General features: G+C 44.6%; 1 protein-coding gene across 4 annotated transcripts in view; it reads left to right on the top strand.

The window, feature by feature from the left end:
- Suclg2 (succinate-Coenzyme A ligase, GDP-forming, beta subunit) overlaps positions 1–26,987 on the top strand; it is a 245,850-nt gene that overhangs the window by 6,559 nt on the left and 212,304 nt on the right. The window contains exon 1 of one of the 4 annotated variants that reach the window (NM_001326558.1): positions 19,418–19,813. The exons of the other annotated variants lie outside the window; for them this stretch is intronic. The gene's annotated coding sequence lies outside the window, so the exon portion shown is untranslated. Of the gene's footprint in view, positions 1–19,417; positions 19,814–26,987 lie in introns of those variants that run through there. 4 annotated transcript variants of the gene reach the window in all.

Below are 26,987 nucleotides of genomic sequence, written 5' to 3'. Positions count from 1 at the left end.
CTCACACATTGCCGTTTCTCTGCCACCCTAGCTAGGTGTTAGCGTTTGCGGTATGATGACTCAGTGGACTGCACAGACAAGGGAGAGACAGGTAACACACTGAGAGGTGATGTAGGCTAGAGAGGAAGGGGCCAGCTGATGATTGTCAGAGAGACTAATTATCACCTGCTTGACTTTAGCCCCCCCCTCCCCCCCCCAGTATCACACTGCAGGGTGGTGGTACCTGTGGCATCTCCAAGCTCCATGTCAAGGATCCCAGGCACAGAAAGGTCACCTAATTACTGGCTGAAAATCCTAGTGCCAGGAAGTCAACTGCCTCCTGCCAGTGAAGAGCTTATACTGTTAAATCATTAAACCCTATTACCAGAAGGTCCAGTTTGGGCCGAGCCACCCAACTGAACCCAGTGAGTGCCTGTCCTGCACCAGCACCTCTGACTTTGGTTGTTTAGGTTGGGTTGGCTCAGCCTGCTGGAGCTGCACACATCTCTCAACTGTGACCGAACTCCCCCTGTTCTTGCTCTGGGATCTAGGAAACAGTGGCAGAAGGCACAGGTTCTGCATTTAATTCAGCTGAGTTCAAATACTAGAACCCCAGTGCTCCTGCTGTGCAACTCGGAACAAATGACTATTTTTAAAAAGTGATTTTATTAGTGTATATTAATTACACAGAAAGTAGGCTTCACTGCGCCCTTTCCACACGCTCTATGTGCTCGGAGCTGCTTCGAGGATGTGGCATGCATTCTGTGATCGTGTCTGGGACAGGTGGTTGGACTTGACTGTTCTCTGAAAAGGAGTTCTCACAGGTGGCTATAATGATTCAGTATGATTTATTAAACGTTTGGCATTGTGATTAGATCACAGGCCTACCTACAGTGATTATTTCTGTTGCAATGAATTTGAAGCTAAATTGATTTGCCTTTAAAGAAAAGGGTTGACTAACCTGTAATAACGGTTCTTTCCCAGGTTTTATAACATTTATCATGTACTGTCACTTCAGAATCAGGGACTGATTTCATGCTTCCTTAGGCTTGGTTTCACCAGACAACCATGTGAGACAGGGATGATTCTGCCCAGCTCGTATGTGCAGAATTTGAGGCTGCGGAGGTAGATGGAGGCTTACCCCAAAGACCTTGGGATGGGTCAGTATCCTAGGGATAGGATGTTGGGAGCTAGGATTGCAAAGCTGATCCTGTTGATCTTGCCTGACACGCTTGCATAACACCGAGGTAGTGTTAGGAGCAAAGCCATCTGGACATGGGTGACTTGAATGTTTGAGGTAAGAGAACACTGAATAAAAGGCCATAACCACAGTGGGTACCATTGGCTACCTAGCAGGAAGTGCTGGCTTAGTTCAGGAAACATGAGTTGACTTTTTAGGATAGCGTTTCAGGCATCGATCAGTGTGTTGAATTTATGGTGAGTTTACTTATAGACATGATTATGAAAGAATAGCGTTTAGGCACGAGCTGTGAAGGTACATGCCTGTCATCTGCCTCCAAGACTTATTTTTACTGTAAATTGCAGGGACTTGATGTAGCGCGTGAGTTGGTATTGGAGATACTGCAGAGGACAAGGAATAGATTCGTGTAGGTGTGGATCCGTGCGTGGGGAGAGGGCCAGGTGTCTGCCTCTCCAGTCCCACCCATTCTTCACAGACCTTTCACCTGTCAGTTTCTGTGCTGTGGACGTCCTCAGTGTACAGCTTGAAGGCACTGAGGACTTTCAGCAGGGCTTGCCTTGTAGACCTGGGGGTGGTGGGGCCGTGAGAGATGAGGACAGAGAAATGGGGCCAAATTCAGTGCGTCCTTGTCATTGTGGGGTGGAGTGCAGTGGGAGCCATTGACGTTTTGTAGACAGACAAGTGGCACAGGCCATTTTCTGCTTTAGAGTATGTTCTAGTCAGTGTGGAGAGGGTTGGAGGGCTGGAGGGGGACAGATCACCTGAGACAGACTTTTGTACCAGTATGGTGCTGTGAGTCATTACTCCCAGATCAGCAGCGTGTAGCCCAGGACAGGAATTGCTAGGGTTGAAACCTTGCCCCGTGTGCACCGCTTTGTGATGGTTTTAATCTTTTTTTTTTTCATCTATTTTTTTTTCATGTTGCTGTGTCTCTGAAAGCTGAATGTTTTGTTATTTTTGTGTCATAAATTGATGGACATGTCCCCTCCATCTACAAACTTTATAGAATGGGAGATGGAGGGGTGGGCAAAAGTTATTATGCAGCCTGGGACACTTGAGAACACTGTGAGTGATTATTGTGTGACAGTAGGCAGAAGCTAGGATGTCTCTGGGAAGCTGGATGCTGTTAATTAAAGTGGACTAACTGGGGCCACGGGGATAGGAAAGAAAGATTGGTGTTATTAAAGAAGGAGAGCAATGGGGTGGTGGGGAGGTGCCTTCTCCATGCCAAGCTTGATGGCCTGAGCTTGACCTCTAAGACCCACAGGGTGGAAGGAGAGCCAACGTTGGCAAGTTGTTCTCTGCCTCCACAAACAAACAAACAAGTTAAAAAAAGATTAAAAGAAAGTGCAGGGGATATAACCCAGGTGACAAGGTACTTGCCTAACATGCAGAAGTTCCTGACCTCGTCCCCAGCCCCTAGGAAACCAGGAATGCTGACACTTGAGAGGTGTGGGGGAAGGAGGCTGAAAAGTTCAAGGTCATTTTTGGCTACAAAGCGTATTCAGAAAGCCTGAGATTTGAGAGACGCTTTTCAGAAGGAAGGAAGAAAAGGAGTTGGGGGTGGGGAGGGGAGGGAGGGAAGGAAGGAAGAGATAGGGACTAGACAGGGCTCTAGTCTTGGTTTCCCTGATGGGTTTCCATTGCTAGCCTCTCTTCCTGCCCTGAGCCAGGTGACAGAAGGGAGACATAGGGCTGTGGCTGTTCCTGGACAGAGGAGGCAAGCATTTTATGTCCTGTGTAAAGCCTCTCCGATTTCCCTGCTTTCTGAGCTGTACTTTGTCCCAATGCCTGGGTTATTGCTGGGCGTATTAGGGCGTCAGTAAAGGAACAGGCACATAAAAGAAGTGTCAAGAAGGAGAACTGCGCCAGCTTACAAAGCACAGCCCAGTGCAGGATGTGGAGAGCCCAGTTGCTAAGGGGACGCCTCCAAGCCTTCTCAGATCCACACTTGGAAGGGAGAACCTGTGTCCACCAGTTGGCCTCCTACAGCATGGCCACATGCCCTTGCCCACACAAATCCACGCGCACAAAATACGTGTACTGGCTAGTTTTGTGTCAACTTGACACAGGCTGGAGTTACCACAGAGAAAGGAGCTTCAGTTGAGGAAATGCCTCCATGAGATACAACTATAAGGCATTTTCTCAATTAGTGATCAAGTGGGGGAAAGGCCCCTTGTGGGTGGGACCATCTCTGGGCTGGAAGTCTTGGTTCTATAAGAGAGCAGGCTGAGCAAGCCAGGGGAGACAAGCCAGTAAGGAACATCCCTCCATGACCTCTGCATCAGCTCCTGCTTCCTGACTTGCTTGAGTTCCAGTCCTGACTTCCTTTGGTGATGAACAACAGTATGGAAGTGTAAGCTGAATAAACCCTTTCCTCCCCAACTTGCTTTTTGGTCATGATGTTTGTACAGGAATAGAAACCCTGACGAAGACAATGCATTTTTTAAAATGTAAAAAAACAAGACCACAAGATACTCCCCCTGACCCCCCAGTGAAGTGCTGTGGTCCCTCCCCAGGTGCATGCCTGACTTACCCAGTTCCAGCAGCAGCCCAGGCCGTGGGAATGCTGCAGTCTGGGGTAGCTTTTTTCTTCTTTGCCCTCAGTGTTGGGTGCAGGTTATAGATAGTCCTACAGTTTATTTGGTTGTCTATAAAAAAGGAGATACTTTCTTGGATTTGTCTCAGGAAAGCAAATGGCTAATAGTATTGAAGGGGAATGCTGGAGCTCGCTGAGCCTGACTGGTCAGTCGCAGAACATTTCTTTGTCATCCAGCCATGAGTTTTTCCACAGGTAAGACCAGAAGCTTCACACAGGGCGGGGAGACATCCCTGGCTTTCCCTGAGCAGTGAGCACCCTGTGCTTCTTGGTTCTCTGCTTGCTGCCCTCAGGGAAGAGGATTTCCGTGAGGTCTGGTGGTCAGTAAAGGGCTCCCTTTGGGGCTGAGCCTCTTTGAGGTCAGCCACAGCAGCAGTTGCTTGTCCCATCAGCCATGTAACAGCTCCAAGCTAAGGCGTAGGACACATTCTGCTCAGACCATTAGTAAGAAGCTCCTACATCTTACTTCTAAAACTGGGTGTGTTTGAGAGCACGCGGGAAGCTGCGTAGAAGGGAATCATGCCAGGGTTTAGGGATAACCCAGACCTGGAATCGCTCTGCCAGGGCTCAGATCTTGCTGTCAAGGTTTAGTATATTTGTAGTTGTGGAGATTTACTCTAGGACTGACTGACCTTCCTTACAATGTGCTAAATGAAGATGTCTCTTGCACTCTGTGTCCTGGTGATTTTCCTCCCTAAATGGTATGTTAAGAGATACATGTTATAGTGCTGGGAATTGAACCCAGTGCCATGTGCACCACGCACGGGCAAGCCTCTCCTAGCCACATTCCAGCCTTCATTTGTTTTTCCTTCCTTTTGTCTTTGTTGTTTATCTTGGTTTTAGATCTCACTGTAGCCCAGGCTGGCCTCCAGCTCCCAGTGATCTTGTGCCATCTTGCCAGTGCTGGGCTGCGGGCATGTGCCTTGGCGCCTTAGAGCTGGTGGAGTTAGTTTAATTCCTAGCGCCTCTGCTTCCTCATCTGCAAACTAGGCAAAGTTGCTACCATAACTTCCTGGCGTTGTACTGGGCTGCACATGAGCCCTGTCCCTGGATCTTGATCACTAAGTGTTAGCTATTGGTTTGAGTATAATTGTAAGCAAACAGGATATCTAATTGGGAGACTTTGCTTTCATAACAGAGCGGCTTCGATGCAGTTCTGCCTTTCCTCTCTAGTCCTTTAGACTAGAGTTGGGTGGAAAATTAACAGGAAGTAGGGGACTGGGAGCATCAGATGGGAAAGTGACTTTAAGGGGCAGAGGCTCTCTGTGGGGTCTTGTTTTGTGATGTAGATGATTCCTGGACCCCCACCGTAGCTTGAACCTGGGGATCAGCATTTCAACTGGAAGAAAATGTGAATCTAGTTTGTTCCTGCTTCGCTCTCAGCACAGTTTCCTAGGAAACCCATCCTGACCTCCATTAGCATCATCTGCTGCAGTCTTCTTCCTGTTGCTGGGATGCTTGATCCCAGCCTTGGATTGAAGGACTTATTTGGGTTAACTTCCTTGGCCAGGAAGCAGATAAACCACATTTAATATACACTCTCATTCCAGCCTGAGGGTATATGCAGGCCTTTAATAAGTAATACAAAGAAAGTTGGGACTTATTATTTTTGATTAAGGGAATAAACTATTAATGATGGATGCTTCTTTGTTGAAATTTAAAGTGCCTTTAAAGTGAAGTATCATTAAAATTGAAAGCCAGCAACACAAGGACAACAAAATGAATTTTTTACTGGCTTTTAAAAATAATGAACAGGAAAAAAACTAAAGGTGCTATTCATATAATTAGATAAGCCAAGGATATTGAGATGGTGGAGTTGAAGACAGTCAGTCTCCATGATGCAAAACTGGTGTTGAGCAACGAACAGCCGGACTCAGGCTGCAGGGACTGTGGTGTGAATCAGAGTGCAAGGAACTGAGGTTGGAGGCTTGTGACTGCTTCAAAGGGGCTGGGCCCAAGGGGCTGCAGGATTGCAGGGTTAGACACCAGTCCCACCAGGGCAGGGCCCGAGTGTCCTGGATCCTTTCTTTTTTGTTTGATGCCAGTTTATGGGGGGGCTTTTTATGAGTGCTATAAATGGGTTTTATGACTATATTTTATATAAAATGTAATTTAATATGGAGGAAAATTTACTGAGTTAAACTTTATATAAAAGATGAGAAACCTTTATATAAAGATGTATTAAAGATTCCCAGGTAGGGCTATGCAGTGGTAGGTCCCCTTATCTTCATGTTGACATGCATCGATGTTTCATTCCTTGTTTAGATAGTGTCCCATGTATCCAGGGTGGCCTCAAACTCAGCATGTAACCAAGGATAACTTTGGAATTTTAACCCTCCTGTGTCTACCTCCTCAGTGCTGGGAACTAGTTGTGTGTCTGTGCTCTGTTTATGTGGCGCTGGGGGCAGAACCCAGGCAGGGCCTTCGAATACTATGCAAGCACTCTCCCAACTGAGCTACATCCCCAACACCCTGTGTCCTTTCTTGAAGGTGTTTGGTTCATGAGGAATCCATTTCTGGTTCAGAGAACCTCTTGCCTAGAACTCTGAACTTTAGGTTATTGTTTAAATAAGATTAATGCTTAACACAAGACAGCACTTGAGTGTTCAAATTTTGCTACATTTGGGGAAATAATAAAGGGGCTGTGGTAGGGCAGGAACCTAGGGCCATGCACTTCGGAAGCAGTGCTGTGCAGCGAGCCTCGTCGGAAACCTTGGAACTGCTCTTCTGATTAACAAACTGGACTAGCAAATGTTTTTTAATGGCTCTAAAACCTTGCTTATGTTTCTCCAAGTTCCTGAAGATTTAAAAATATGAATGCTTATTTTTTTAGTTTTGCTGCTTTTGTTATTTGTGATATGAGCTTGACCATCTTAAGCTTTTGAGCTATTGTGTGGCATTACATACACCCATTCACTTCCTTTGTTGTATACCTATTGCTAGTGGCTACTGAACTTACTATCTTCCCAACCAAAACTCTATGTCATTAAACACACTTCACACACACCCACCTCGCAGCAAGGCAACACACTGCTTGCTCCGTTCAGTTTCCATGATGGGGTACACTAAGTGGGACTCATATCTCTTCTTTCTTTGCTGGCTTATTTCATTTAGCATATCTTCAGAATACACCCATGTTGTAGTATGTGTCACAATACCCTTCTTAAGGCAGCATAATACTTTATGGGGGTATAGGTGTATATAAATATGTATTATATATGTTCATGTATATAATTTTATTTATACTCTATCTTTCAGGGAATACTTGGGTGGTTATTTTTCCTTTTGGGTAGTCTGAATATTGATATATATACATAAAAATCTACGTTAATATTCACCTTTCTAGAAATGTTCAGTGTGTAGTATGAGCTATATTTTTTGACTTCCCATGTGTAATTAAAATGTCTACTAGAAATATTTTTCTTCATGATAGTCTATAAAATATTTATATTCACGTTTGCTTCCAGCATATTGGCTCAGTGTGACAAAGGTATACTGTTAAGCTCAGGAGGTGGTGCCTTGGAGAGCCGTGTGGGGACAGAGACAGTTGCAGCTTCTCCAGAACCTGTCTCACTCGCTGTAGACTCACAGTGAGTGTGCTTGGAGCTGAGACAGCTTCCTGTCCCTGGGCATCTAGCTGCACTTGGACTCACCTACACAGTGGCTGTTAATAATACCCGGAGAGCCAAAGCCAAGCTGTGGCAACAGACATTTGTCAAGGTCATTCCTCCAACCCTGTGTCCTTTGCAAGGAAGTGTCTCTTTGAGTCCTCGAGGCTACCCTGGTGGAAGACATTTTTATTGTCATTGTGTGAGCCCAGTTTGAAAAGGAATACACTGTGGCTCAGAGACATTAACTGTCTTCCTTATTGCCATTGCTGGTGTCCCTCAGGATGTCACTCACAGTGGTCACTCACAGTGGCATATTGAATTGTGCCCTTTATGGACTGAGCTGTGTCTGTGAAGTCCGTACTCCAGTATCTCAGGGTGTAAAGTTTGGGAAAAATAGAGATGACACACAGGCACTCAAGTCAAAATGAGGTCATCAGAGCCAGGTGTAGAGGGGCACACCTTTAATCCCAGCATTCAGGAAGCAGAGGCAGGTAGATCTCTTAGTTTGAGGTCAGCCTGGTCTAGAGAGTGAGTTTCAGGACAGCCAGAGCTACTTAGGGAAATCCTGTCTCAAAAAACAAAGGCAGATAATTAGCATGGATCCTAATCCAGTCAGTATGACTGATGGCTTTATAAACGGGGGAAGTGCAGACTCAGCTGCACATACTTAGTGAGGAGGGCAGAGGAACATGAGGCAGTGGTCGGGAATAACAAAATGGCCTGCAGTGACCAGAGCTAGGAGTGAGGTGTAGAATACAGCCTGAGGACTCAGTCTTTTGATTTTGGACTTTTAGGCCACCCCCCACCCGAACTGTGACTGAATATGTCTCCCCCTATGTCCTCCCTCCCCCCAGAAAGAATCTGGCTGTGTAACCCAGGTTGGCATGGAATTTGAGGCAGTCCTCTTGCCTTAGTCTCCTGTGATAGGATTATAAGCAAGACCACCACATTCACATTTCTTCCTCCTCCTCCTCCTCTTCTTCATTCTCTTCTTCTTCCCGATTCTCTCTAAGCCACATGCCATGTGGTACATTGTTATCAGACTAATAACAGTGAACAATTTATCTTCTGTTCTTTTTGAAGAATGGAGAGTTCCAGGAGCCCCTCTACCCCATTGTGAAGCTAGGTTTGATCACTGGGACCCACAGAAATACTGTGTGTGCATGTAGAAGAAGCACGCATGGATGGTGTTCTGGTCACATGAGGGGACAAGGTGCTTCTCCAGGTCACTGTGTGCTTCTTGAGTGTCTGGGTTTGTCTTGAGGGTGGTGTCCCCAGTACCTGTAGAGACCAAGGCCAACATTTGACATGCTTTAAGCTTTGCTTTTGAACCAAGATAGTTTCCCATTCAGTTACTCCCTAGTGCTAGGCTAGGAAAGAGAAGCTGTAACGGAGGGGGAGTATGGGCAGGACAGGAGTGGGCTTTGACACTGAATCCAAAGAGGAGGTGCAGAAAGGTTTTAAAGGCAGTGCGGCTGGAATACACGCAGCCCTTTATACAGATGTGTCAGGTCACGTAATTTTCACTTAGCTCTGAAAGTAAGAAAACAGCAAACCTTATTATTGTTATTTTTTTCTACATGTCACTCCCCCCCCCAAAAAAAAAACCCAAAAAACCCAAAAAAACCCATTCTCTTTGTTCAGGTAGCTCACTCAAGGTTAAACAAACCCCTGGCGTTTTAATGCCCTGTGATAGGCCTTTTCAGAAGCACTTGCATAACTTAACCCAGCTTTTTCTTTTTCTTTATTTCTTTTGTTTTTGTAATCAGAAGCATTGCACCAGGCATTGGGCTCTTCAGTACTATAAAGCTGAAATTTAAAAATAATCAGCATGCAATCAAAAGCTGATTACACACGAACAATAATGAACACGAAAGTGAGACCTCTGGAATGGAAGAAAAAGGTGTAGGAGCAGTTGAAGAGGAAAGAGCCGAGGAGAAGGTGTGGTGTCCTGACAGGCATGTGGTGGGCACAGCTTAACATGCAGCAATGCTCCCAGACTGCAGCGGGGAGAAGGGGCATTGGGGACAGTCACTGAGACATCGGTGCTGTCCACGAAATAATGCAGGGAAAGCCATTGGGTTCTAGGACAGGTCTGTTTAGTGTTGATGGAAGGCACAGGGAACAGGTTTGTGTCTTTCTGCCCTGTTGATTAGTTCTGTGGCTTTCAGCCTCTCTGAGCCCCCATCCCCTTACTAAACTGCTTCCCTCTTCCGTGTGTGTCTAGACTCTTGCTCAGTGCTGGCTCGGTGTGTAACTTTGCACGGTGGCTGCTGAAGCAGGATGCCCTGCAGGCCACTGGGACACAGGAATTTAGGAAATCCAGGAAGTAACATCAAATCCCAGCATTCTGCAATCAGGTGATGCACAGGCGATAAATGAGGTGGGCGAATCTCACGCAGTAGCCAGCTATATTCAGAACGTTTGACAGCTTATGCTCTGAAGGTTAAGTGTCACGTGAGTAAAGTGTGCAGAGACAAAGTGCATGTGCCAAGAGCGTGTTTTCCCACAGAGGCATATAAACAAACAACGGCAGCCAGATGTGGAGACTAAGCTGAAGTAAGCTCTCTCCTGGCAGGGGCAGGGGACTTTCCAGGATCAGTTCTGTGGCTTCGATGAGACAAACTGAGGTCCCGAGATCCTTCTTTTCTTGGAGTTTTCTCACAAGTACTCAGAATTCTCCTGGGACTCCATTCTTGGAAATAAATAGTTCTGGGTGGTGCGTGTTTGTTTTGTTCTTTGAGAGAAGGCCTCATACCCTGTTAGACTAGTCTTCAGCTTTTAGTCCTCTCAAATGATCATCCTAGCTACTAGCTAGGAAATGCACACCACCACTTGCCTCACCCGGCCTGATTTATGCTACTAGGAAAAGCCAGGAAGGACATGGTGCCTACAGTAGAGGGAGTGACAGTCGGAAGGTTAAGGCTAAGCAAATCCCGGGAGGAGCCAAGGGCTATGAACTGTGGAGTAATTTGCGAAAAGAGTACTGCAAACAAAGGAGTAGTAAGTGCAGCGCCTTGGTGTGGGCCGTGTGCTTGATGTGTTTGTGCAGTAAGCAGATGGTGGGCAGTCCTGGGCTTGGGAGAGGGCAGTAGATGTCCAAGTTAGACGTGTCCAAGTTTATGTTCCTGGAGCACAAGCCACAGTGCCACAGATTACATAATATGAACGTTGTCTATTGTACGTATGTTTCCTGGGTGTAACCCAGGCTGCAGGTGGTACGGATAGTCTAGTTTAATTGTGCACCTGCTGAGAGACAGTTTGCTTGTTTTCAGTTTATGTCCATCACAAATAACCATCTATAAACAGAGCTGTTTCAGTTTTTATTTGAACATATTTGTGTCTCTAGGGTATATTCCCAGGATAAGTATCTTGGTCACATTGTAAATGTATGTCTGGTTTTTAAAGAAACTACTGTACTGGGCTGTGGAGATGGCTGAGAGGCCTAAGGAGCCATGCTCACAGCTGGTAATCTGATGTTTCCGGTTGTACTTTCTTTCCCAACAGCATGGCATGAGGTAACGGGTTTCAGTTGTGTTTCCATATGGCCAGTCAGGATGAATATCCTGCTGTTGGCTTGTTTGCCTCCTGCCTATCATCAGTGAAGTGTCTTTTCATGTCTTCTGTCCATTTTCTGTTTTGACTTTTTAAAAAGAGTTTTAAAATTTTATATGAGTGGTTCAATCTGCATATACATCTGCATGCCAGAAGAGGGCAACAGATCACATTATAGCTGTTTATGAGCCACTAAGTGATTGCTGGGATTTGAACTCAGGACCTCTGGAAGGGCAGACAGTGCTCTTAACCACTGAGCCATCTCTCCAGCCCCCTGCTTTGCTTTTTAAAGTGTTGAATTTTGAAAGTTCTTTGTTTTCTGTGTGCTATTTATTGTGTGTGGGTATGCACCCCTGCAGATGTGTGGTGTGTGGGTGAAAGCTTGTCTTCTCGGTCTTCTAGCATAGCCAGAGAGGAAAGAGCTTGAACTGTGGTCAGCTCCAGTTTGCCTCCTTGATTTATAGACAGAGTTATAAGATGAAGGTTGGCCTTGAATTACCTTACATCTTAAGGGGCTTAGCCTTCTGCCTCCAAAATACTGGGAGCTGTCAGCCACCACACCCAGCTAAAAGGTGGCTTTTTTTTCTTTCCTTTTCTTTTTCCCTTTTCCCTTTTCCCTTTTCCCTTTTCCCTTTTCCCTTTTCCCTTTTCCCTTTTCCCTTTTCCCTTTTCCCTTTTCCCTTTTCCCTTTTCCCTTCTTTCCTTTCCTTTCCTTTCTTTCTTATTTATTTATTTGGCTTTTCGAGTCTTTCTTTCAGCTAAATTTCCTTCCTCCCTCCCCTCACCCCTCCTTCCCTCCCTGCCTCCTCCCTCCCTCCCCCCTCCCCTCCCCTCCCCTCCCCTCCCCTCCCCTCTCTGCTTCCCTCCTTTATTTTAATAGCTTTAAATGCACATCCCAGGTCCATGCTGAATATCTACGTGCACTCGGTCAGTTACAGTGAGCTTGCTTACTCATTCATTTCCGCTGCACATCCTGTTGTTTCAGCCCTGCTCCCTTGAAGGATTGACACCCCCACCAGTGGATGCTGGTGCAATGGTTCTCATTCTTCCCACAGAATCCCAGCACTTTAAACCATTACGCGACCCTGATATCATCCTTCACATCTTTCACTATGAAACTCCTGAAGTTTTGAGCCACTAAGGTTGGGAGCCAGCTCTGCATCTCCGCCTCCTGCCACCTTCTTCTAGTGTGGGTCATCTGTTGTCCTTTGTTTTGGATGTGACCTCTGTCTCTCTGTGGCATTGCTTGGTTTTTCAGATTCACTTATATGTTTTGAGTCAAGGACCATTTGAGATTGTGGAAAGGGGTCTTTGACATTTGCTTTAATGTTCCTGTTGTCTCTTGGCTATAAAGTCAGATGAAGCTATTGTGTCAGTCTACAGTGAGAGAGATACTGCCCTTAAAACTTGATATTTTGGTGAAATCAATTTAGTTTGTCTTTGCATAACAGCTTTCTTCCTACAGTTTTGATATGTAATGGGGTACAGGAATACAGACAGCAGACACATCAGTGGTAGGCTCAGTCACATTTGTAACATGTTGATCAAGTTAAAAAACTGAAGTGGATCCTGGTGGTTGATAGGGCCCTGGTTCTCTCAGCTTCCTTCCTTTCCATCTCCTAGGAAGGAGCTGACAGAAGCTCAGATGGTCTTAAGAATCACACACGTGCACTGAAATTATGCTTCCGTGGTGGATTATAGTATTTTAGGACTGTAAGTAACTGTGGAAATGATTCAGCCCCAACATAGAAGCCAACACTGTTTTATATGGGCAGTGAATATATGCTTACAGGGAATAGAAGCCTGCTTCATGTCTCATGAAAGTCTGGCTGTTACACAGACTCACATTACTGTGCCAGAGACCCCTCTCTCATTCTGTTTTATAAACAGTTACTGTAATCACAGGCTGTCAAGGCAGACTCCTGGATCTAGTCCCTCCCCTGACCCTGTTGGGTCTGTATTCTTGGGTATTCTCTACCTGCTTAGAGAATCCAAGGAAACACAGGTACCGAGATGGCTTTAAGAGCTGAAGACCACATAGCTGAAGACAGGTAGGGTGGCCAGTGGTGGTGATTGAACCCTTGGAAGCACATACTTTTTTGCTAGTGATGCTAAATATTGTGGTTATTTTTTTATGTAATAAATTACATATGAGGATTTTCAAGTTTTCCCTGCTTCTCAAGAAAGAATTCTTTCCTCCAGTTTGGTTACTTGCTTACTTTCATTAAAAATTTTAATACTCACATAAATAAGTAAATAGGTAGACTTCCCGCGGGCCCCTCCCCCCCCCCCCCCCCCCCCCAGCAGCTAAGACATGGTTTCACTTTGTAGCTCTGGCCTAGAATTCATAATGCAGTCTATACAGGCTTTGCACTCCTGGTGGTCCTCCTGGTACCAGGAACTCTATTCAGTGGGGACAGGTCTCAGGGTAAAGCCTATGCCTGATACACAAGAGGACCCGGATTTGGTCAGCAGCACTGCAACAAGTAACAGTTTCTGCTCGCCCAGCAGGGCCTATCATGGGCATGCAGACCGCCAACCTTCTGGCCCTCTGTTCTCTTTCTCTACAGCCTGTAGAAGTGCATGCAGAGCGCCCCCCCCCCCCCCACTGTTGTCACACTGAGCTGTGAGGTTCCCTCTGTCTCTGGCCTAGAAGTCCTTGCCTGTTTCCACATTGCTGTGGAATGCCTCCCCTCCCCCCACATCTCTTTGTTTATCCTTAGGATTTATCCCCAAATGGTATTCTGTGACATGTTTTCTGTTTCTCTCTGGTCCCATCCTCTCTGGACATTTGCTGAGTTCCCTTCATCTTTGTCTTTAATGTCTTGAATATGATATTGTGTAGAATTAAGATGTCTGCTTGCTGCATCGGCAGTCTGCTGCCGATGAATGAAATATATTAACTTTGAGTTCTCCAGAAGAGAGTGTGGGCTTCTGGATGACATCACAACTTGCAAAGGAGAGAGATCAATTTTATTTCTCATTTAATGAAAAACTGCCCATGAATAAGTGATAAAAATTTAATTGAGAGGATAATCAGATATTGCTTCTAGCCTTATCACCCCCCAACCCCCATGTAAAAATCCAATTAATTTACCCCCTTTCCCGAGAAGCTCTTTAATCAGTAAGTTTGCAGTAGATCGTGAGGAGTAAGTTGCGATTTGATGGCTCTTGATTTTCAGGCTAGAAAACCTGTAACTCTGAGTATTCTGTGTATTGTTTCCACAGTGTGGTGTTGGCATGGTCTTCAGTGCAGAAAAAGTTCCTAAGCAAACTGTGATGTTGCAAATAAACATGGGCATAGCTGGGGAAGCGTAAGGTTCCAGTGTGCATGCAAGGTCAGCTACCGAACAAAACACCGGGCCCTTCCCCCTTCTTGAGTGCTGGTACTGAACACAGGACTTGAGGAGTGCTGGACTCTTTCACCAAGGAGCAGCTGCTGAGTCTCTCCCTCCCCTCCCAGGTTGATTCTGTTTTAACTGTACCTCTGTAGTTAGTTTCCCGATTTTACTTGGTGACCATTGAGAGGTTAACTTACCTCCTGGTCTGAAATGAAGGAGCGAGTGAGTCACTTAGTCACTGTTGTGAGAAAAGACAGTCTGGTTTACAGTGTGTCATTTGTGTATGAGCTAGAATTACATTAAGGAGCTCTCTCTGATTAAAAGGCTGTCCTTACTTTGCCATGGGCTGGGTTTGTTAGGCGCCTGTGGCTGTCCCCCACTGTTACTAACGTGGTTTTAGAAGTCATCTGGAAGGAGAGGAGAACATATCTTCTAGTTTGACAGGTAGCAATTGACTTGACTTGCTGAGGCTTTGGCTCTCAGAGCCCGAGAAGACTTAAAAGGGCTCGTTTGTGTAGATGGGCCCTTGAGAGATCAGGCTGCTGCCTTGACCCACCCATTGGCACAGAGACAGCCTTGGAGAAGTCTAGGTCTTGCTGTTAGATGCATCTGATCTAAAACAGGTTGGAACCACCTTTCTGATTTTAATTTGATTTGGAAAACTTAGCTGACCGTCATTACAAAAAACTCAGAAAAACAGAAAAATACTAAGACTATAATGGTTGCTTGACTCACCTAGCCCTAGAGAATGCTGTTGTGAGTGACTGTGGACTGCTGTGATGCACGCAGATATGCCATGTGTTTATCACTCCTCTTAACCAGGTTTACAATCATAGCTAATCTTCTAGTTGATGTTGAGGAGTATTTATCTACTCATTAAGAATTTACGGAAATATTAATTTAATGGCAAAGAATTCAAGGGAAGTGAAGACTGTGCCGAATAGCTGTAGTCTTTTATTTTTATTTATTTATTTTAAATTTATTTGCATATGCTAATTGCCTATTGTACTGGCTAGTTTTGTGTCAACTTGACACAACTGGAGTTATCACAGAGAAAGGAGCTTCAGTTGAGGAAATGCTTCCATGAGATCCAACTGTAAGGCATTTTCTCAATTAGTGATCAAGGGGGGAAGGCCCCTTGTGGGTGGGACCATCTCTGGGCTGGTTCTATAAGAGAGCAGGCTGAGCAAGCCAGTGGAGAACATTCCTCCATGGCCTCTGCATCAGCTCCTTCTTTCTGACCTGCTTGAGTTCCAGTCCTGACTTCCTTGGTGATAAACAGCAGTATGGAATTGTAAGCTGAATAAACCCTTTCCTCCCCAACTTGCTTCTTGGTCATGATGTTTGTGCTTGAATAGAAACCCTGACTAAGACACCTATGCTAACAGTTTCATTGTGATATTCTCATGCAGCCTATCATCTTCACTCCATTGCCGGCTGGTTCCCTCCTTACCGCTGCACTCTGGTTCCTGACTCCTGCAGAGCCCTTTCTTATTCCTTGCCAAGTTCTTTTCTATTTCCATGGGTGCGCAGGAGCGTGTGTGTGTGTGTGTGTGTGTGTGTGTGTGTGTGTGTGTGTATTTAAAATTTAATTTATTTTATTTTGAGTTTTTAAACACTTTTTGAGATTATTAAATAATTAGATCATGTCTCCCTTACCTTTCTTCTCTCCAAACCCTTCCATATACCTCTCTTTGTTCTCTTTGTAGTTCATGGCCTCTTTTTTATTTAATTGTTGTTACGTGTGTGTGGTGCATGTGGGGTTTTTGTGTGTATATGTGTGTGTGTCCAGTCTGTGTAATATACTTGCATGCATGTTTTGGCGACTGACAACTTGGAGTTTGATAACCAATTAGTAAGCCCTTCCTTCCCTGGGGAAGACTGTGGGCCCCTCTCTCGGTATCTCTTGGTTCCCTGTAGTTCTTTGTCTAAGCTGAGGCCTCATGAGTTCCTTCCCCCATCCATGTTACCATGTTCATTGCTGATGTCCTTGTTCATCTCCTATTTAGGCAGTCATGTTGGTGATTATTTATGGGCATAGCTTCTGATGTTCCTAGGAGACAGAGGCTCATGGCAATCTCTGTGTTCCTCTGCCTCTCAACAGCTTTTCTGACTCCCTGCTTTGCAATGATCCCTGAGCTGGAGTTGCTGGAGTTGTGTTATGTGTGGAGTCTGGGCTCCACAACTCTGCATTTTGAATGGTTGTGGCTTTCTGAAGTGGTCTCCTGTTGCGAAGAGAAGTTTCCTTGAGGAGGAGTGAGGACTAAACTTACTTGTGGATATAAGGACAAATATTTAGAATGTAGCTAGGGATTGTGATTGTTCTGTAAAATGAGGGTTGTAGGTTCTTCTTTAGGTTCTGTGACCTCATTAGCTCTGGGTAGTTGCTAAGTTTTCTGTACCAGGCATGATTTCCATTTTAAGTCTAATTAGAGAAGTGTTCTTTAGCATCAGGGTATGTGTGCTACGACTGTACCCTTAAAGTTTCTGTGTGTGTGTGTGTGTGTGTGTGAGAGAGAGAGAGAGAGAGAGAGAGAGAGAGAGAGAGAGAGAGAGAGAGAGAGAGAGACAGACAGACAGAGGGAGAGACAGAGACAGAGAGAGAGAGAGGAAGACAGAGGAAGAGGAAGGGAAGTGGGAGAAGGAGGGAGAGGGAGAGAGAGATTGATTGTGTTGTTAGGTTTTGTCACATGATCCCAGGTTAGAAATTGTTTCTTTGGCTGTGAAAGAAAATGTCTCTTCCTCCCCCCAGGACCTGTAACTGTGTAGCTCTTTAGGGAGGGGTGGGGCTCTAGGAACTCCTACCCCTAGCTACCCTGAGGACCTTTAAATCCTTGGTGAGAGACAGGGCTGGATGGGCCCTTCCCCCACTCACAGCCTGATGTTGACAGGCTCAGCCTTGGGTATACTTGTCATAGCTATGCTGCCAAGGGCACAGCAGTGTTGTCCTGCTCTGAAGGCAGAAGCCAATGCTGCCCCTCGCAGAGCTGCCCCTCGCTGTGCCGCCTTCTTGATCTTGCCTTCTCTCCACCTCTTCTTCAGAGATGCTCCCTGAGTCCCAGCCATACCACGTTTGATCTGTTATGTTTCTGGGGAGATGCTCTGGGGTTATCTGTTTTGTCATTTACCTCTTGGTGGGCTTTAGTGCTGTCTTTAAATGTCCTACTGTTTAATGCTTACTCATCAAATGAGCCCTGTCAGATTTCCCTCCAGAAAATCAGTACAATAATCATGATAATGGCTACTACTTATTAACAACGCTGATGCTAAGCATTTTGTGTAGATTAACTCGCTTATTCTCACAAAACATTGGCCTTTTCTTTTAGAGATTAGGAAACTGATGTGCCATCTATGTGACTGTTTTCGAGTACCCCAACCAACATCAAATATGGTAATTAAAAGTATTTCCAGTTCATTTTGTGTGAAACAGCCTCTCATTATTCCAAATTGTATTGCTCTGGTGCAACGAAGATTGTACTTTTCTTCATCTGCCAGACGGCAGACATCATTATCCTTTTCCACTTTAGACAGAAATATTCTGGAAAGTTCACTAGGGCAAATTCTAATATCTTATAAGTAAAAAAAAAGTAGTTATTAATTTCAACAGGATTTCTTTGAATGCCTGCCTGAACTCCAAAACTAATGTCAGTTATTCTAGACACCATGAGATGCTGATAAATGAACAGTTATCATAAGGTGATGGTAACAAGATGGTGTCCTTCCATTGACCACATGGTGTATCCCTGTTAGCCATATTGCTTTAGTGTTTTTTTTTTTCTTTTTTTTTCCTTTTTTTTTCCTTTTTTTTTTGTTTTTTCCTTTCTGGTTTTATGCTTGCTGCACTTAATATTCTGCTTATTGATAATTTGATGTTCAGTGTTTATTAATTGAAACTTTCCACACGCCTCACAAGCATGGTGTAGAGGAGAAATCATGGAGAACGATGCAGATGCTCCATGGAATAGTCTCTGTCACCGGCTTGAAGCCCGCGGGCACATTTAGGTTGTGTGCACATGTACACACAAGTCCGTGCAGGGTGCTTCATTCCCTAGCTTTTAGCTGCTCACAGGGCATGAGGTACCTAAGGCATTTATCCTTGTAAATGCAAATAAGTGCCATGTAAGGCCAGCACGGTTTGTTAAATGAAATTCCTCATTAACTTGCATTTTTATAACCTGATGGGTGTATCTCAGGGCATTTCTCTATTATAAATAATTGGGTTTAGGGAGTGGAGCTGAAGTTTATTTCACATGATACTGCTCAGCTGAGCATTTTAATTGAATGTCGCCAGTAGAAGGTTTGAAGTAGATAGAGATGGTGCCCATAGAATTCAGATCCAGATGAGTGGGCTGCTGTGCTTAGGGACAGCCTGGCAGAGGTGGAGGGGCTGTTGGGAGCTCCTGTGTTGGAAAGTCCTCAGCTTGATCCCCGATCCCTGGCACCAAGATGCCCTGGGAACTTGCAAAATGCCAACACCTGGGGTCCCTTAGGCATAAGCTGTTGATGGAGCCCGGGACTCTGAATTCCTCGAAGAAGTCCCTGAGAGAAGTCTTCACTTAGAGAGGGTGCATTTGTCACCCTCCCAAGTGGTAATCAACACGGCCCATTTCACTTAGTTTGTAGGGAAAAAACCCAGAGACCCACTTAGGCCTGTTTGAATTTTTGTTGTTGTTTGTTTTCGTTTTGGTTTCCTGAGGTAGAGTTTCTCTTTGTAGCCGTGGTTGTCCTGGAATGTGTTTGAATTTTCAATAAGAGAATTATTTTAGTATATTTTTGAGAGTATGTTTTGAAAAAAAAAAACCAGTTTTATTTCTTAGAAACAGAATAGATATCAAAAAACCTACTTTTTTTTAAAGCTTACTTTCCCCTGAAGAAGTTTGTGTCTCTCTTACCAGGCTTTGTCTCCATGATCACTGTGAGGATTAGGTCACATACTCTTTGCTGAAGCCTTCACTTGCAGAGGTGAGGGAATGCCTGTTACTGCCCGAGCTGCTGAGTGATTAGCTGAGAGGCTAATGTCCCTCATCATGGTGCAAGCTCATCACTAGGGAGCCTCAGAGCTCGGTTTGTGTGCTCCACCCACCTGTCAGATGGTTTCTAGAAATACCTGAGTACTAGCCAGGGAGGCTTCAGGATGTGTGTATGGGGAGTGGAGAGAGGGAGGGAGGACTGATAAACACCGATTGGCTCACTCTAACCTCCTGCCTTACCCTCTCAAGCACTGCGATTGCTGACATGAGCCTCTGGTTTGGTTTCTTCATGGATTTAGACCTTGGTGTCCACTTATTACAGATTATGTTGAGTATGTGTTAGCTGCCTTGATGAGTCATGTCTGCCTGGTTTTCTACCTGGTTCTCTGATTTGAATGCATCATCTGGTTCATGGCGTCTGCGGTGGGAACACTCCAAACTCTCGGCAGAGGCAGCCGTGCAGGTGTGATGTCAGCTGGGTGACTGAGCGCGTTCCTCAGCGTGGCTGGATGCTGTTCACTCTGTCCTGATCTCAGTCTGCCTCCCTTTGCTGAGGGGTGAGTCGAAGCCTGGGGAGGTTAAGCCGTTTGCTTACACTTCCCAGATGGAAGTGATAGAGCCCACATCAGGGGTATGGGGACTGAAGCTTGGAGTTTTATTGAAGCTTCCTAAAGTTGTGAAATACACCATACAATACTAAATCCCAGCATAATACAATTATGTAGGTTGACTTGTAACCTGATCTGACAGTCCTGCTTCAGCCTCCTGAGTGCTGAGATCACTGGCTTGAACCGGAACACCAAGTTCAAGTTGTATGATTAACTTACCTTGTTTAAACTTTTAGTGGATGGTAGATTGGTAGTGATTTGAATGGGAAATATCTCCTATAGGCTTGTGTGTTTGAACATGGAGTTTCCAGTTGCTGTTATTTGGTCAAGTTACAGAATTTTTATGAGGTGGAGACTTTCTGGAAGAAGAGGTTCGGTGACTGGCTTTGAGGGCTTACAGCCAGGCCCTGCTCTCTGTTCACTGTGTCCTGAGTCAGATGTGATGTGAACCATCCGGCCTCCCCACCTTTCCCGACTATGCCTTCCCCACCATGATAGAAGATATCCTTCAGACTGTAATGTCTGCAGAACCTTTCTCAGCTACAGTGCTCTTGTCAGGGTGTTGGATCCCAGCAACAGGGAAAAGACTACAGTTGGTACAGAAGACCGTGAGGACGGGAACCCGAGGTGTAGATACACTCCTTCTAAACTGAGTTTACCTGGGCAAATCTCCTTTCTTTGACAAAGAAGAGTTAGGCGAGGTAAGTTCTGAATCCCCTGCCCACATCAGGTAGAGAAAGCCTTAGTTAGCTGAGGAGCAGGTGGGCAGCCCACATCAGGTAGAGAAAGCGTTGGTTAGCTGAGGAGCAGGTGGGCAGCAGGCAGACTTGCTAGCTTCTCTTTGTTGATTTAGTATGGGGCGGGCGGTGGTATGGAAACCGTTACTGAATTCAGTACAGCCGCCAGTCATTTCAAGTAGTAAGTGTTTTGTTCATTTATGTAAGTCAGTAAGTTGCCCTTCCACCTTATTGATTAAAACGTCTTAGCTTTTGAAGGACTCGCAGGTATAATTTCTCCAATATAGATTGTACTTTCATTTTTTAAAATCCACGGTTGAGTTCTGTGCATGATAAAGTGGAAGCAAGTGCTTATCAATTTTTTTATTGAAATCATCTGAATAAGTGTTTTCTCTTGGTTAGTTTCACACGGAGTCATATTCCTGAATCTAATTAGAGGCAGTTCATGTACTGTGGGCTTATTAAGATTCAAGGCACTTTTTTATTTTAGCCTGTCTGATATCCCTTTTTAATTTCACTTAAATTTGAATTACTCTAACGTCTTCTGGGTATATTGAAGATACTCAGTAATATTAATAATGATGATGTTGACGAGCCTGTCTCGTCTCATTCTCCCAAGTCACATAACTTTATTTTGCTTCTAGCATGTGAATATTTACGATTTTATGTCTTCCTGTGGCAAACATCAGTAATCAATCATGAGTTTATTCTGATGGGTCTAGACAGAGCCTCATGGTCTTACTTGATGAAGCACCGTGAGCCACCATTCGCATTCGGTGAGAATTGGCAGACGTTTGCCATCTCCGATCCGGATGTTGTTTGTCTTGGGTATGTCACATGCCTGTTGCCTGTGTGTCATCACCTGTGATGTTGTTTGTCTTGGGTATGTCACATGCCTGTTGCCTGTGTGTCATCACCTGTGATGTTGTTTGTCTTGGGTATGTCACATGCCTGTTGCCTGTGTGTCATCACTTTACATTTTTATCTTTCTGCCTTTGGCTAAAGAGCGTCTGCCTTTGAAGACCCCTCTATTATTCCCACAGATGTTTCTGAGCCTCTGAAGCTGCAGGAGCCATGAACCTCAGAACAAACTTCAGGCTTGTCTGTTGGCCAGTCTTTCCTGCCTGTGTAGAATTTCTTAAAAAGGAAATTAAATTGAGGACTTTGCTCATTCATTTTGATGAATTCTTAAAACACTCTTTTTTGAGTGTGCATGAATTTGTGTTTCCTGGTTGCCTGGATAGAACGGAACATCTCTCATCCCTCTGGGTGGTATGTCATCACCAGGCTCCATTTCTGTTGTGGCCGTGTTCTCTTCACTGACCGACTGGGCTTTCGATGCTGGTAGGAGCTGTTCTGGACAAAACACCCAAAACAGTAACTCAAAGGCCCTAGAAAATAGAAGGGAGGGAGGGAAGAGAGTTGATTTAGAAAACCCAGGCATGTTCTGAACTTCTGGCTTTTACTTTGGGATTTGATTTTAGTGACAGAGCGCTTTAGTAGAGGAGTTAAAAACCAACTGTCTGAGTATGGTGGTACCTTTAGTCCCAGCCTTCTGGAGGTAGCAGCAGAGGCAGACACATCTCTTTGAATTAAAGGCCACGCAGGGCTACATAATGAGATTCTGTCTCCCAAACAAAAACAAAACAAAACAAAACAAAAACAAACAAAAACAAACAAAAAAAAAACAATCAGTGCTCATTATCCTGATGAACATGAGGACAGAATTCATGGCCATTCCACATGGCAAAGTGGGAGCGTCTCCAAAAGTTGGAAGGGTGGGGTCCAGACTGGAAGGTGTGCCCTGAACTGTGCTTGTGTGAAGCTGACTGCAAGTGGCGTAGCTAAAGTGAGAACACAGATTTGAGCTGCTGCCTACGGCATGGTTTGCAGTTGGAGTCTGGGTATGTGTCACTTGTGAATCACTGTTCACTGAGATGTCAGCTCTTCTTAAGCACGAATGATAGCACAGTGTAAACACACTTTCCCACTGTTCACTTGCCTGTCACAGTTTCCTATGCCCAGTTAGTTCACTGTTGTAGCGTAGAAAGGTAGGCAGGTGGTCAGAAAAGTAGTGTAGTTTCTCAGTCCTGAGAGCGAAGCTTGATGGGTTTGCCCCCAGTTCTGCTCCTTCTGCAGTCATGAGTGTGCTGTGAAGCTGTGGCTCATGCATGTGAATACTATGGGCTGTATACTGTGGGTTATCTCATGTTGCCTTTGAAATTATTGTTGAATTTTGCAAGAATCATACTAAAAACTGATAATAGGTGGTATGTTCAGTGTTGCATATAAATACTATTCTAAGCACTTTATAGTAGTATTCTTATAATGTCCTACTTATCATCTCTTTTACAGTTAAGGAAATAAAGAGGTGGCTGTGTATTTACTTAGAGATAGAGCCAGGAACCAATAATATAAGGGAAGAAGTAGGTTAGTGTGACGTGTACCCCGTACGATAGTGTCTCAAACACAAGGTTCACCTTATGTATTATTTGGGCTTAGTTCCATCAGATTCCTGGGAAAGGAACATTTGGGAAACACTGTTTTCTGTTATTGTGTCTTAACAATTTTGCTAGCAGGGATTTGGCAGGGGAGAAGTTAAGAACATTAGTTAAGGCCGTCAAGATGGCTCAGTGGGTAAAGGCACTTACTGCCAGGCCTGAGAACTTGAATTTGATCCCCAGGACTTATGTGGTAGGAGGAGAGAAGTGGATCCTACATGTTGTCCTCTGGCTTCCGCTTACAAACCTGTGGTGCTCCCCTCCCCACGGGCATGGGCAAATCTCTGGGTATGGTTGAATGAGAGGATGAAAATGAACTTGATCTGTAGGCCAGACTGGCCTCAAACTCAGAGATCTGCCTGCCTGCCTCTGCCTCCCTAATGCTGGGGTTAGAAATGTGTCGCCCCACCACTGCCTAGACGACGACTACTACTACTACTACCACTACTACTACTACATCTTCTACTGCTACTACTACTTCTTCTCCTCCTCCTCCTCTTCCTCCTATTAAATGAGACTTATTTACTTTGTTTTTTTTTCTTTTTTTTCTTTTTTTTTTTACTGGGAATCTTGAAGTCTGCTTGAAGATTCCTTGGGCTTGGGTGGTATGTGATGGTGGTAGGGGTCTCAGGCAGGACTTGGTGAGGAGGAGATAGCTTTGCCTGTCTTGGCACCAAGGAAGGTCAGTGGTACCATGAGCCCTGTAAAGTGCTGTTGTGAAGAGGTTGGACTGTAGGATCTGTGTGGGCACAGAAGTGGGGTCTAGGAAGGACACACTGTTTCAGCTCTGGTCTTGAGACACATCTGCAACTATGTCTCTTCTGAACTGGCACTGTGGCTATCTGTGGAGTAACTTGTAGGACACCAAGAAGTAGCAGGGTAGCACACCGGTAGCTTCCAGATACAATAGAATATATGGGACAGAGTTAACAAATACTAAAATAGCTGAAGGTTTTGTAGCATAACACATATGAGGTCCAAACTGGATTCCACCCTTGAAGTAGGCAGAAGGCAGGCAGGCCTGTGCTTACAGCTCTCTTCGTCTGAGGTTTTCCCAGCCTTCAGGATGCAGCAAACAACTTCTCATGCCAGGGCGGTGTCTCTCATGGAATTGTTCTTGTTCTCTAGAGCCAAGTTGGCCCCTACCTCTCATCCTCCTGACTCTACTGCTTTGGTGCTAGGATTATGAGTGTGTACTACCAACTAGTGTTTTTTTCCATTGTTACTTAATAAAACTGTGGTTTATTGCTGCCCAGAAAACTCATTGAACACAGATGGTAATACGAAGAGTTGTTTTATAACTGATATTTGCTATAACCAGGTATTTCCCTGGAACTTCATTATGGAATATCGATTTAATTTCATGCCATCTTGGGGAGCAAATAATTGGACTTCATCTGTTTCATTATTATCTAGGTTCTAGAACACATGGAAATCAAGTATGGAATGCATGAGTCAGCTGTGAAGTGAGTGAGTGTGTGTCTGTTAGGGCTTAGAATTTGGGTTTTTAAATACAGAGGATTTGCTTTGCTTTTTTCTGTATTTGAAAGCTTGACCCCTCTAAATGACTTGGATACAGAAACCAGTCGACTGTAGTACTGCATTGTTTATGAATATTGATATGATAAATATTTAACATTTTCTGGTAAATACTTATCTGACATAGAGTTGGAGAAATTTTACTTGAAACTATCTGTGAAACAGCCAGACAACATCACCACGTCCTTCTGATAACCCTAAGCACAGTTTACTGTTTCTTGCTTTGCTTTGGGTTTCTGGTTTAAGCACGTTCAGTTAAAGCAGGTAGGCACCATACAGTGGTGGCTGCAGCGCTGAGTGGGATGAAAAGCAAAATGGAAGACGCTCAGGTTTCATTTTCAATATGAAAGATTATGAACATTTTTCTTTGCACACATTAGTAGAATCTGTGAGATCAGATGAGTTCCCTGCTTGACAGCCTTGATGATTATCATGCTATAATAGTTATGGAAATAGAGGCATTGTCCAGTGCCTACTTTGTGTTAGGCAAGGTGATACATGTTTAAATACAGTACTGCACTGATTGCAAATGGTAAATGACAGTGGGCTGACCTAAGCAGGGGGCTCCCGGAAGGTCAGTTTGACGCGTGATGTAGGAAAAGTATCATAGCTGTTCAGTGTTTCTCAGAACTGAACAGTGTTCTCAGTTTCCCCTCTGCACCTAGAGACCATTCTGCATCTACTCCACTTCATTAAAAGCTTAACACTGGTGGGGCTGGAAAGATGGCTCAACAGTTAAAAGCACAGCTGTGCCCTTCCAGAGGACCCAAGTTCAATTCCCAGCACTTGCATGTTATCTGATAGCCATCTGTAACTCCAGCTGTAGGGGGATCTATGCCTTCTTCTGGCCTCCATGGAGACTGTACTATACACATGTGGTACACAGACATACGTGCAGACAGAGCACCCACACATAAAAATAAAAGCAATAAAAAGCATTGTCACAATGCCACTGTCCCATGTCACATCATGTTACGGGATTGTAGCCTTTGTCTTTGTGGATCTAAGACTCAAAGGCAGGTTTCTGTCTTCACTGCCCATGATCTTAATCATTTTCTAGTCACTGCCTGAACTATTCCTATTGAGGTACTCAGCTGGAGTTCTTAGGTGCATTTTCTTTGTGGATTTGTATTTCAGCTTGCTTGTTTGGGTGTTGGTATGTAATGCAGGGCTAAATGAAGGAGGAAACATCGCAGCTTAGGAGTCTTTGAGATAAAATGAGCATGTAGACTGAAAACTGTGTTGTTCTTAAACAGGATGATAAAACTGTTAGGTGGGAACCGCCTGGCCTTGTCTAATATAATTTAGTGTCACAGGGGCCATTGTTATTTGCTCTCTTTGAAGGCAGGCTAGGCTCTCTAAGTTTTAGATTGACAGTGCTTTCTCGTCAGTAATCTGTGTGTAATTATCATTCGCTGTCTACTTAATAACAATCCTAGGCATAGGGAATGCATTTGGGAATGAATTAGACATGGTTTTTGCCTTTGGGACTATTGTAGTACACCACAGATACACACACACACACACACACACACACACACACACACACACACACACAGCCACAGTAGCACAGTAAGAATTTTAAGGGAAAATGATGGTTCATCCAACCTCCTGAAAATACCTTACAGCAAATATTTTAGACTTATGCACCTTATGTTTCCTGCTGCAACTCCTTTATTCAGTCATCGCCACATGAAAGCAGTCCTCAGTGGTGTATAAATGAATGGACACAGCTGTATTCCAATAAAACTTTATGTGTAAAAATAGACAAATGACTGAATGCAGTACACTCTGATTTAGAGAGTTAAGAATGTTTTTCTTGTGAAAATTATTTGTTTGAAAACATGATTTATATTCTTGAATCCAAATGGTAATGCAGAACTTTAAGTAAAAGTCAGCATCCTCACACCTAAGTTTTCTTCTGGAGAGTGAAGTGTGCTTGTTACAGGCACTGTCGTGAGACTTTGGCTTTCTTTAAAAACCCGGTTCTGTTATGTGACCATGTCTTTGTTTTCATCCCCGGTGTGGGGTATGGGCTGCTTCAGACTGTCCACAGCAGCTGTGGTTTGTCTCCTGCTCTAACAGGAGTGGGATTCTGCCCGCTGAAGATAGTTTACTTTTGGAACTCTAGGGACTCTTGAGAGACCAGCAAATGCCAGGTCGCCTAGAGGCTGTGATGGTGATTTTGCTGTTTGCTGGTATGTTGGGTTGCTGGTTGAAGATATCCTGGTGGTGAACATCGAACTTGCACCTAGGAACTCAATGCCCTAATCAGCAGGAAGTAGGAGAAAGAGATCTATACCCCTTTCCCCTCTAACCTTAATTCTTGCCTAACTAGTGTTGAGG

Source organism: Mus musculus, chromosome 6 (assembly GCF_000001635.26).
Source record: "Mus musculus strain C57BL/6J chromosome 6, GRCm38.p6 C57BL/6J".
NCBI lineage: Eukaryota > Metazoa > Chordata > Mammalia > Rodentia > Muridae > Mus > Mus musculus.
The sequence above is the reverse complement of the archived record's forward strand: the minus strand, read 5'-3'. Positions and strand labels throughout refer to the sequence as shown.